The 13,133-nt window shown below is 42.5% G+C and overlaps 2 long non-coding RNA genes across 2 annotated transcripts in view; one reads left to right on the top strand and one right to left on the bottom strand.

The window, feature by feature from the left end:
• The window catches only part of LOC310673241, a 72,658-nt gene extending 69,941 nt beyond the window's left edge, over nt 1–2,717 (top strand). Inside the window, exon 3 of the long non-coding RNA XR_014508934.1 lies at nt 2,473–2,717. This is a non-coding gene — a long non-coding RNA (uncharacterized lncRNA). The remainder of the gene's footprint in view (nt 1–2,472) is intronic.
• Nucleotides 1–13,133, bottom strand: part of LOC310673250 — a 611,626-nt gene that overhangs the window by 484,213 nt on the left and 114,280 nt on the right. The gene's annotated exons all lie outside the window — the stretch shown is intronic.

The raw sequence follows: 13,133 nt of genomic DNA, 5'->3' as shown, positions 1-13,133 counted from the left end.
TCACATTTCCTCTGTATAGAGGATCTCATTGCATTTTAATACAAACTGGTTTGTAGGCTTTGTGCATGAAAATATACTACTTTTTTGTAACTGACAACACTTTATTGAAGTTGAGATGCAAAATCATGCATTAAAAGTCCCGAAGAATGAGAGAGAAACTTCTCAGTAGGGCTTAACTGAAACCACCAATGCACTGCCTTAGAAATCTATGAGCACTGTAAAAGGTAAAGGGACCCCTGACCATTAGGTCCAGTCGTGACCGACTCTGGGGCTGTGGCGCTCATCTCGCTTTACTGGCCGAGGGAGCCGGCGTACAGCTTCTGGGTCATGTGGCCAGCATGACTAAGTAGCTTCTGGAGAACCAGAGCAGTGCACAGAAACGCCCCCACCGGAGCAGTACCTATTTATATACTTGCACTTCATGCTTTCGAACTGCTAGGTTGGCAGGAGCAGGGACCGAGCAACTTAGCGATATTTTCATCCTCTGGGGACAATACATCTTCCCTGACAGGCTCTCATAAAATATTTTAGGGGAAAGGGGAAAATCCCTGGACTCTATTTTTATTCTCTCATTTTCCACTTCATCATGGATATGACATAGGGTTAAGGTTATGATGCAGAACTGGGTGATAGCTGGCAGCTTGTTTCTTGTCGAATCCTGGCACCTTCATTAGGAGAAGAGAATGCTGGGAACCAACAATGAACAGCAAACAACCGCCTTCAGCTTGTCTGTGTTACTTATAGTCCACATGAATCCAGGTATTTGGAGTAGTTAAGGAAACAATTTAGAAGGACTAAAATAAAATCCCCTTAATGACTTTTGTCCCAGGAGAATGGCAGCCATGCATTCACTGGAGTAACAGAAGGTTGACTCATCTTAAAGTAATGAGCAAGCCACAGGAAGACAGCCAGCCATGTGGCTGGCAGAGCCTGCTGGAGGCAGGGATCCTATAGCTCATTTATGCTTCAGCAGGGAGAATTTTCTGACAGCAGATTATTTATTCTTACAGAATATACACTTTCCCTGTGTTTTGAGGCCAACAACTGCTGAGGAAATTAAAAAGGCAAACCAGGAGGAAACTTGCAGGGCACGCACTGTTGTTTTGAAGACTGAAATAGGGTAGCGTGGAGGACCTGTAGCCATTTGGTGTGTGTGTCCCCCTCCCCCACCCCAAATTAATTCCTCTCTGATTTTGGAGAAATCATTGAGGACTTGGAATGGAAGGATCTATAAATTTTAGTTCCCTCAGTTTCACATTTTTCCAATCTTAAATTTGGTTCTTTGCATTTTGAAGCTATTTGTGATTTATTTATTTTTAAATTCTCACAAAAAATCATCAGGATTTTAGTATGAATTTCTCTGAATAAGCACTTTTTTTCAAGCACTTTCCAGTATTATATTGCATCTTTGTGTGCTATTTTCACCAATCTATTCATTTTTATGTATGCTTTCCAACAATACATCAGAACTACATTGCAAAATTCAGATATGTATGAATTTCAAAGGATAGCTGTGTTTCTATTTGCATATTATTTTTGAAAAGTGCAAATTTGGTAGATTTGATAGATTTGGCTTTAAATGTGTACTGAATTGAATTTCTCCTCCATCCCTTGAGAGGACTTGCAGAGATGAAACAGAATCAATACACAATTGGGACTGCTATCATCCATCTGTGAACTAGTACGATAATAAATTATTAATAATAAATTTTTATTTATACCCCACCCTTCCTGGTTCACAACATAGAAGCAGCATAAAATGCAGTATAAAAACATGAATAACAATAAAATTCAAAGTTCAAAAATCAATTTGTGGGAAATCCATCCAATGAACATTAGATAGTCACCAGGGCTAGCTGGCTGAATTAGTCCTACTTGGGCCAGCGAGGAGGCCAGGGGAGAATTAGCTGTGGGGTCCCAGAGTGGGTAATCTTCATAAAAGGGAAGGGGGAGGGAAGAGAAGGGAAATAAAAGATCAGGCTGAATTCAAATTAAACGCCAGGTGGAGTAGCTCTGTCTTACAGGCCCAGCGAAAGGAGGCTAAATCCTGTAGGGCCCTAGTCTCATGGGACAGAGCATTCCACCAGGTCAGAGCCATCACCGAAAAGGCCCTGGCCCTGGTGGAGTCTGACTTCCTTAGGGCCCAGGACCTCTAAACTATGGCTATTCTTGGACCTCAAGGTCCTCTGCGGGGCATACCAGGAGAGGCGGTCTCGTAAATATGAGGGCCCTAAGCCACAAAGGGCTTTAAAGGTCAAAACCAGCACCTAACAACAATAATATTGAAATGCAAAAACAAACAAACAAACAAAACCCCCTTAAAATGTAACCCTTACAATGGTAAAATGTAAAGGCCATGTTTCAAATATTATTTTGAACTTCAATTCTCATTTTTGGGTGGCCAGATCTGGTTTCAGATATATGCTATGTAAAATATGTTGATGATCTCTTATGTCTTATTTTTCTGCCCAGTCAATAGGAAATCTTAATGTATTTCTAGTCGTCCCAATTCTGGCGCTCTTCAGATGTTTTAAACTACAAATCCCATCAACCTCAGCCAGTACAGCTGATGTATCCCATCTCAGCCCTGCTTAACTGCTTCGTAAGCGATCAAGACTGGACACTGTGGTTTTCGTCGGCTGTGCATACAGTACCATGGCTAAAGAAGAATCCCCGGTGTTCAAAAGCTTCCAAGAAAACATTTAACTCCCATTATTCTGGAGGTATGCTCTTTGCATAGTTTTAGCCATCACATATTCAGGTGAACATCAGCGTGCACCAATAGGACCTTTTTTTTCCAAGGGTGGATACTTGTTGCAAGTGTGGCAGCAGGAAAAGGTTAAACCTCCCCTCTCTGCATGCTGTCTTCTTGATGAACATTGTCCCACCCTTCATTAAATCAAGAGGGGGATAATGAACTGAACTGATTGAAAGCAATGCAATTAGCATCCTTTGTAGTTAGGCCCTCAAACACACCTTAAAAAAAAAATCACTTGGTTTGCTTGAACAGAATTTGTCATGTTTACTCCATGTTCTTCCCATGCTAACCCCCAACCCACCCTCCAAAATACATTTTGCAATAGCAGGGATGTTGACAGGAAGCAACATAAACATCTCTGCTGGGATGGCAAACCCCACAGTCTCTGGCTGTTTGCAGAGGTGATAGGTAAAGGTAAAGGTAAAGGTAAAGGTAAAGGTAAGGTACCCCTGCCCGTACGGGCCAGTCTTGACAGACTCTAGGGTTGTGCGCCCATCTCACTCAAGAGGCCGGGGGCCAGCGCTGTCCGAAGACACTTCCGGGTCACATGGCCAGCATGACATCGCTGCTCTGGCGAGCCAGAGCCACACACGGAAACACTGTTTACCTTCCCGCTAGTAAGCAGTCTCTATTTATCTACTTGCACCCTGGAGTGCTTTCAAACTGCTAGGTTGGCAGGCGCTGGGACCGAACAACGGGAGCGCACCCCGCCGCGGGGATTCGAACCGCCGACCTTTCGATCGGCAAGCCCTAGGCGCTGAGGCTTTTACCCACAGCGCCACCCACGTCCCACCCGAGGTGATATCTGAGTGCTAATTTGATTCTGACAAACTGTGCCTGTTTCAAATTGGGGCACCCTGTTACAAAATAAAATCCTGTATAATTCTTGCTTTGTGGGGAAGTTCAGAGGTTTGGGACTCTAATCTGAATTGATACAATTGGGATCTTAACAAAAGTTTAAGATTTTGTACTAAAAATCTTGTACTTAAAATTTGTACCATTTGTTTCAGGCCTAAAGCTTGTTGTATCTTGAGACTCTATCCATGGCCTCACTGGCTCCTGTTTTTCAATCTCTGATATATTGTGTAAGAAGATGGAAAAACTCAACCAAAGTAGTCAGTAGTTCCAAAATGAGAGAGTTCACTTTCCTTACTATGGCAACTCCTAGTGTCTCTCCTTCAGGTCAAGAGCTTAGATTAAAAATTTACGTGTTCCCACTTCCTTGTTTTTCCACTGCATTTAACTTCAACAGAATGATTTTCTATTTGGCTGACAAAGAACAACAGTGAGGTAAATTGACCGGTTCATTTTTTGAATAGCAGAGACGTACAGTGTTAACACTTGACTTGCTGCAATCCATTTGTCAACAAATAGGCCATGATCCTTAGCAAGAAGTGTCACCTCCTCCTTCTCAATAACACTTTAAGGAGTGTCGCCCTTTGTTCAGCAGCAAGGGCATGGGCACATGGTAGATTTCTCCATCAGAGTTCAAAACGGTCACTCCTTTAGTTTCTACGAGGAGCCATTTTTGCCAATAAGGAACTGTGCATCACCCTTCATCCTCTCTGCTGTGGCAAGCCACCCATCCAACCTGACACAGCTGTATGGTGTTAGCTATTACTACAAGCTGGTGCTGAGTAGGAATGATTTGCCCATATTTGGCACACAGGAACCCCCTTTTTTTGCTTTCTCCACACCTTTAATCCAGGGGCATTGTATTCTTTCAGTCTGGATTGCAAAGTGCAAATCCACTTTGCTCACAACAGATCGGGTTCTGTGAGCAGAGAGCAATCTTAAAATTGGTAGCTCTGGTGCAAAATCTGAAACATTCTGATGGTGAAAGGTAGAGGGGCTGTGGAAAGGATTTCCTCAACAATAGATTATACCTGAAAAGCAGCATGAGCAGACACATAGGCCACAGTCTTCCCTGTTAGGGTGAGATGTATTGCATTTCTATTATTGTGTTTATATTTAGATTATAGTATTTCTAAATTTGCATATTCATACGTGTGTGTGTATCTACAGACAGAGAGAAATCTATGTCCTTTTCTGTGGCAATCTATAAGTGGCCACAGTGGACTCCATGGAGTGCCATGACAATTTGAGAATCTAACTTCCACTTTCCTCCCAAACACATCAAAGTTTTGCTTTGCAGCCAAATCATTTAAAGACAAGAAGCCTCAATTAAACATCCAACCCAGTGAGGGAGGCATGGGTTTAAAAACAATCTGCTGCTGGATTTAAAAATCTCTGCTGGGTTGCATTATTTATTAATTTTTATTTTATTTAGCATATGGGACATTTTAGATTTTTTGGAACCATAGACTAGCTTTTTACTCTTCCTGAGGATTTATTCCTAGTGTTGCTATCTCAATGTGTGTGTGTGTGTGTGTGTTTGTGTGAAGTTATTGTTTCTTTGCACATGATATTTATTTGTACATGATAATTGACTTATTGTATGTAATCATTGTGTTTGCCCATTTATGAACACTGAAACATGATAGAAATGAAATGAAGGGTGTCAAACAAATGAAAAACAACCCTTGGCAAGCTAGTTCAAGATTGGACAGATGGCAATTCTATCTGCATCAATATTAGCTGCAAATGAGAATGACTGACAGTCCAACTCTGGAAGGTCCAATTAGATTCAGATTCCCACTGAGAAGAATTTTTTGGGGAAAGTCTTCAGTAGTATAGCAAGTTATTAGTTTAGTCCCAAAGGAAACTAGCTTGGCCAGCCTGAAGGGGAAACGCAATTTCATTCCATTTATACAGCAAGCATTGGAAATTGCCAGATGTTTCAAGATTCAGGGAAAACAACACACACACACACACACACACACACACACACCTTCCTTCCTTCCTTTCCACCAGTCTTGGCATCTGACATCTTCCATGTCATCCTGTTTGTGCTGCTTCTTCCCTTTCAGGAACCATTTCAAGCAGTCTTTCTAAGACATATTGATAAAAGAGAGATTTACTGCAATTTTTAGCTGGCCCGACCTGGCACTTTGACCTGGTCAACACCTCTTTAGGCTGGCAAATGTTAATGGTGCTTTGCTCTGCAGCATAGCTGAGTGTTCAGCCAGGTGTATTTTTTTTAACTAGCCACCGGGCAGGTGGGAACTGCAATTAGCATCTCACCCAGTCTCACCTAAGGCTCTTACCTGAGGCAACAGTCAGGGGGTAGCTCAGAATTTTACTGTTCTACAGGCCCAGAGGCTGAGTGAGGTAATAGCCATCATATATATATATATATGCACGCATGCTCTCACACATTCTTGCATGTTGGGTTTAAAAGGATATAATATGAGGAACAGTTTCAGGTTTGCTTCTCCTTATCTTACAAACCAACCTAGTTCATCCCTAGATCATTATAATTTGTACACAGCTCCTTGTACTTCTTCAGCATTCTGGGTTGTTTTCAGACATGAAGAAACTTGTTGTACATAATTTTTGTCCCTCAGCTGCCATTTAGCAGAATGAAAATAAACAGATACAAAGGAAAGGAAAGGGTTAAAAGTAGAGGGCTGATTCCTGGAAAAGAGAGACAGACTACAGACAAGGATTTGGGTTGAACAATCTATGCAGCAAGTTGGAATAGCTTTGTGATAGGCCATCTGTTGTTGTTTAATCGTTTAGTTGTGTCCGACTCTTCGTGACCCCATGGACCAGAGCATGCCACACCTGGGCAAATCAGTTATTCCCTTAAAGAGTATTGCAGTGAGGCCTGGTAATCAACACCCTGTGTTGTGGGTGGGTACAATTGGTCAGCCACAACACCCGATTGGTAGGTCCCACATAGCTGGGTGCAATCTGGCCAATGGGACGCAGTCCAAATGGTTCAAAGGACCTATTTATACTCATGCATGTGACCCAGAGCTCCCTCTTTTGGTGCATGCATTGGGCCACTCACCCACCTCTCCCTACTTTTAGGGTTGATGGTATGACCTTGCTATACAGCCGTGCGTCGTCTGTCATTGGGACGAGGACACGGCAGGAATTTTTCCCACTTGGCTGATTGGCTGTTGCCATTTGGGTTTCGCCTGTCCCGTAGCACATTGTCACAACTTGTAAGGTTGTGGATAGGCTCTGGTTCAGGTGGTAGGGATGAGAGAACACTCTCACCATCCCTTTGTGAAGGGTATTCCATTAAAGGAATCCAGGGACTCAATGGTTTGGTCAACCCCAGAGAGGGGGTTTTGCCCATGCCTGAGTCCAGGGGGACATTTGGGTGGCAGAGATAGCCTGTTCCTGGCTTTCCGCTTATCCAGGTGTTCACCCTCAGCTGACCTATGCTGGAATCCTGGGTCAGCACTACCTGCATGGCAGGGAGCTGGTCAAACCAGAGCCTATGCAACCAGTCACTTTCTGTAATCGATAAAGTTGTGGCCTAAATTCTGCCAAAAACCAAAATTTGAGTCAAGTGTGAATTTATTTAGGGGGGAGGTTTCTGGGTCTGAACACACAAATACTAAGCTTGTTCCATTGTGTTAAAAATGTATTCCTGTCATGGACTGGCTGGATACAGAGCAGTTGTGGGAGACACCACCTGGGGAACCCCCAAGGGAACCCCCAGTGCTCAGAGCCAGGGGACTGGTTGTGGGATGGTGATGAGTGGTCAGAGGGAGAAGAAGGAAAACACTGAATAGCCCCGCCCCCTGAGGAGAGTAAATGAGGATTGTTATGGAGCCTTTGTTAATACAGCTGTACAGTGGTACCTCGGGTTACAGATGCTTCAGGTTACAGATGCTTCAGGTTACAGACTCTGCTAACCCAGAAATAGTACCTCGGGTTAAGAACTTTGCTTCAGGATGAGAACAGAAATTGTGCAGCTGCGGCGTAGTGGCAGTGGGAGGCCCCATTTGCTAAAGTGGTGCTTCAGGTTAAGAACAGTTTCAGGTTAAGAACGGACCTCCAGAACGAATTAAGTTCTTAACCCGAGGTACCACTGTATATATGAAGGCTCCATCACTCTTTACGCAGATGCCAGGGGATGGAGCTACTTGGCATGACCCAGCTCTCATGTGGAACAACAATGGAGCTATACTGCTTGAAGAGAGCTTGTGATATAAAGCAAAGCTGTTGTGTAAACTAAATTCAGGTTTTACTGATATCATTAAACTGCACTTCCAGGGACACATGCTTCAAGTTGCAAATACGGGCCAATGAATTATATAGTAAATCTGGAGGGTCAAAGATCTGCTTGAATTTCAGACCATCTTGAAAAAGTGGGATTTGGTTTGTGGATTTGATGTGTGATATTTATTTTTTGCTGTTTTATTTGCATGCTCCTGCTCCTGAAAAGCAGCATCAAGCGGTGATCATCTTGTGTGAATGTGGCATCACAGAGCTAACACCACAGGTGGAAATTCCATGTGTCTTCATGTCGTCTCAAACATGGCACTCTCCAGTGGAGACAGTTCACATAGTCAGCTGTCTTGAGACCTCAAGTGAAGTGAAATTGAGCGATGAATATTCATGTGCGAACTTAGTCACAGCCCTTAGTGATGCAGCTGAAGAGAACTTGAAGAAGAGATTTGAAAGCAGAAGATACAGCCACTGTGGGAATTTTACCCAGGGCACTGTGCTCTTAAGTGTGCTGCTAAATAGCAGGAGAAAAGAGCAGCTAACCCACACCCATATAAGCAATTTTCAAAAGCATTCCCTCCCCTCTAAATAAAATGTCTCACGCCGTGTGAAAAGCACAGTTAGGAATAATTGCTAGACTTTTAAAAAAGAAAAAGAGGAAGAAAAGGAAACCGTTTTTAACTTACCTGAGCACAAATAAAGAATGTGAAATATTTCTTTGCCAGCAGAGAACACTTGTTTTTATTTCCCAGCCTTCATTCTCTCATAAAATGCCCAAATGGGAGTTTATGAAGCTTTCCAAAAAATTTCTCACCCTTGGGTTGAAAACAAGCATGAGAAATTTCAGTCCAGAGGGTAATTATTTTACAAAGAGTTCAAACCAGGGAAATGTAATGGGGGTGCTTCATCAACCATAACTATAGCTGTATTGCTGTAATGCCCTGCGCACGGCAGCAAGAGTGGAGAATCACTCCTGTTTGTCATGGAGATAGCTTTTATGGAGGGTCTGAAGAGAAGGTACCATGATGAGGGGCAAGGGAGGCAACACTGAAAAGATACTCCTGGGTGCTGTCTAGACTGGTTACTTGCACATAGCTTAAAAGGAAGATATGGAGCTGCATATACATTTGCATAAGCCAATCTATTTTCATCAATGCAAACTAAGAAATAATTACTCTCATTTAAATATAAATATATCTTACTATGCTGGGAAGGCCTGTGGTCAGGTAACCGGTGTGCCTGCTCAATCAGCTTCCAGGTACCCGTGGTGGATGGGCAGTTTCAAGGCTTCTGGTCTCCTTCCTGAAGTTTCTTTATCCTTAGATGAGACTTAGACCAGGAAGCCCTTCACACAGAGGAAGCCTTGAGATAAAAGACTGTCAATTAGAGGACTCTTTTGTAAACATGGCCACTGTAGCCCTGCCTTGGAGCATATGCAGTTGGACTCTACATAGCATCATGTATTTTCCATTTGTAGTCCTGCAGTCAACTGGATTGCTTGAGGATGTGGAATTAAAGCATGCTGGAGTTAAATCATGTCCTTCTTTCTGGTATCAACTGATTTTGACATTTAAAGGAGTGTTGTGCTGCTTTAAGAAACATGGCTTCCCTCAAAGAATCCTGGGAACTGTAGCTTGTTAAGAGTGCTGAGGGTTGTTAAGAGACTCCTGTTCCCCTCAAAAAGCTTACAATTCTCCATATTTCCTGGGAAAGGGAAGCAATTGTTAAGGAAGTAATTGTTAGCTTTCTGAGGGGACCAGGGCTCTTAGCCTGGATCCAGCCAGATATCATCAATTTACAAAAAGCTACAATAAAAGGAAGGCAGAGGTAGTTTTAGCTGTCATTTCTAGCATATCACAAAAATAATCTGTTGGAGCTAGGGAGGGTAACCTGTGGCCATCTAGATTCCTTTTTCCTTTGGGCTTCCTTCTGTCCCAGCTGACATGGTCAGATAAGGGCTGTTGTCCAACAACATCTGGAAGGATGCAGGTTCCCTATCCCTGCAAAGAGTTTAATGTGACTGATGGCAGCCTCACCACATAGACCCGTCGCTGTGGAAGCATCATATGCTAGCTGAAAGATGCAAAATAAATTCCCCACAACAAAGTCCTTATATTGACGTCTAGCAACAATGAAGTAACAATTATGTAGTTCAATTGTTTTCCTTATTAAAACAACAACAACACTTCCAGTAATTTAGGAACAATTTGAAGGAGCCAGTGGCTTTCATCTTGACTTCTGTTTTCCTATCCCCTCACTAAAACTGGTAAATGATACATGTGGGAAGGGTAGAAATTGCCAGATTAGCCCCAAGCCATTACAAATTGAGGTGGAATTCAGAGAAGGCAGGGTGGTCTCAGGTCACAGTGACTTGGAACATTTCTGAACAGAAGGAGTTCATTTCTGTACTCCTGTCCCAAATGAACTTCTCTGTTTCTACCCTAGAACTATGCTGCATGGTTTTTTTGGTGCTAGATAACTCCAGATCCTATGCTTTCTCCAGACCTTGCACAATGCCTCAGGGGACTTTAAGTTTGGCCAGAATAGGCCATGCTGGTAACAAGCTGTGAACATGGAGGGTCAATGCAGTGTCACTACAGAGTCTTTCTGTTCCATAGAGTTGCTGTTTTTACATACAAGGTATCACACAGTCTCTATTATGGGTTGCTGATGTGTGTTGAAAGTGGTGCAAATGTGGGAGGGAGCAATCTTTCTCTCTTCAGGATTGCCAAAGTGCTCTGCTGTCTAATGAGTCGATGTCTCTAATATTAATGTGACAAATCTGAAATGTTTTGCATCCTTTCTAGTCTGATATTCCTCTGCTTTTGTCTCCAGTTCTACAAGCAGAAATAATTTGAGGGGAAATGGATGCTTTAGATGCCGTCCAACATAGATGAGAGTTAAGGAGATCAAACACAATTCTCTCAGTAAGTGTGTATTTCTGATTCAATTTGCCACTCCACTTTAAATTGCCTCCTGTGATACATGTGTTTGCCTGCCTCTAATGAGATATTATAGTTCTGCCACAAACTTTGTTCTCTGCGTTTATTTAAGGTGTCATTTATAATACAACACAGATCTGCTGGTATGCAAACAACTTGGATGCTTAGAAGGAGAGTAGAGCAACATCTCCCTTCTACAGGATCTAGCTCCAGAGAACTAGCACTGATAGAAGCTGAAAATAAAAACAGAAGGTGAAAATTACAATGAATTTAGCAGCTCAGCATGAAGCCATGATAAACAAAGAGGCTTTTTTTTACAAAGTAAACGGACTGTGTTTTACACACATGATTTTAATTCCAACTACCAGATCCAGGGACTCTCAGGAAACTGATATTCTAGATCCATTTTAATTGGGGTTAAGTTCCTGTTTTGGCACAGAAACTGCTTTGGTCACCTTGTATGATGACCTCTGTTGGGAAACTGCTTTGGTCACCTTGTATGATGACCTCTGTTGGGAGAGAGACAGGGGAAATATGTCCCTGTTAATTTTTCTTGACGACTCAATGGCTTTCAATACCATCAGTTGTGGTATTCTTCTACAGCTGCTGTCCCAGTTGGGGATGGGTGGCACCATTTTGAAGTGGTTCCAGTCATTCTTGGATGGTCATTTCCAGAGAGTGATGCTTGGGGAATGCACTTAGGCCCTGTGGAATCTTCAAATGAGGTTCCTCAAGGTTCAGTTTTATCCCCCATGTTTAACATCTACATGAAACTACATGAAACTGGTAGGAGGTGTCATCTGGAGTTTTGGAGTATGTTCTCAGCAATATTCTGATGACACCGAGCTGTAATTCTCCTTTACATCTGCAGGTGTAGCAGTAGATGTGCTGGACTATTTTCTTGACTTAGTAATGGACTGGATGAGAGCCAATAAACAGAAGCTCAATCCAGATAAGGCTGAGGCACTGTAAGTGGGTGGTGCCCTGGACTGGAAGGCTAGGAGGTTGCCTGCTCTAGACGGGGTTACACTCGCTCTGAAGGAGAGGGTATACAGCTTGGAGGTCCATGTAGATCCATTACTGTCACTTGGGGCTCAGGTGGCCTCATTGGTACAGAAAGTTTTCCATGAGCTTTGACTGGTGGTCCAGCTGTACCTCTAGCTGGAGAGGGGTAGCCTAGCTTCTGTCACCTCTGCTCTCATAACCTCTATGTTGGATTACTGCAACACATTATATGTGGGGCTATCTCTGAATATGGTTCGGGAACTTCATATGAAGCAGAATTTAGTGGCCAGCTTGCTCACTGAGGCAAGATGGTTTGAGCATGTAACTGGCCTGACTGCACTAGCTGCCAATTTGTTTCCAGACCCAATTCAAATGACCGGTTTTAACCTATAAATCCTTAAATGGCTCAGGACCACAATACCACAATGACCACCTCTCCCCATATGAACCAACCTAGACCTTGCAATCATCACCCTAGGCCCTGTTTTGTGGCAACCTTTTGGAGGGTGGCAAGATGAGAATGGCCCTTTTCTGTGATGGCTCACAGGTTGTGGAGTGCTCTCCCCAGGGAAGCTCAACTGACACTGTCATTAGATATCTTTTGGTGCCAGAATAAAATGTTTCTCCTTAACTGAGCCTTTGGGTGAGTAACATTCTTTGTACTTTTAAATATGGTTTTGGGATGTGGGGGTTATCAGTTTGATTTTGTTCTTATACTTTTTGAACAGGTACTTTGTGTTCTCATTTTGTATTTTTATGTTGTGAACCACCCTGTGATCTTCAGGTGAAGGATGGTATGCACATTTTAATAATACTAATAAATACTATACCTACTGGCATAGCACTGGGACAGATGTTGTTGCTTCTTCTCTCATCAGGAGAAAACAATAAACACAGAGTGGGACAGCTCCCTCCAGAAATACAGGTATGCAAAAGTCCTAAGTGTATAGAATTTTTTTTCCTTGTTTCTTGCACACTTTATTTAGCATATATAAATAGGCTTTGCAGATCGTTTATAAGCTGCCTTGCAGGGGAATTAAAACAAAAGTTAAAATTTTAATTTAGAATCACTTTTACAGCTACCAGTGATGTAGATAAAAAATTATGGTCACACAGCTGTGGAGTTCTTAGATTTAAATAGAGGAACTGTTTCCTCACCATGCACAACTTTTGCATTAGCAGGGGCTATGCTGATTGGAAGCCATGTGCTTTAAATACTTTGTACTTGGTTTCCTGGTGTGTACTACTACTATAAAGTGAATTTGTAATGCAAATATTTCCCCTTGACTTTCCATTTATCTGAAATCTAGATATTTTGATCCATCTAGATCAGGGTT

The sequence above is a fragment of the Podarcis tiliguerta genome (assembly GCF_965153285.1).
Source record: "Podarcis tiliguerta genome assembly, chromosome: 1".
Classification (NCBI taxonomy): domain Eukaryota; kingdom Metazoa; phylum Chordata; class Lepidosauria; order Squamata; family Lacertidae; genus Podarcis; species Podarcis tiliguerta.
Note: the sequence above shows the minus strand (reverse complement) of the source record. Positions and strands in the feature narration are given on the sequence as shown.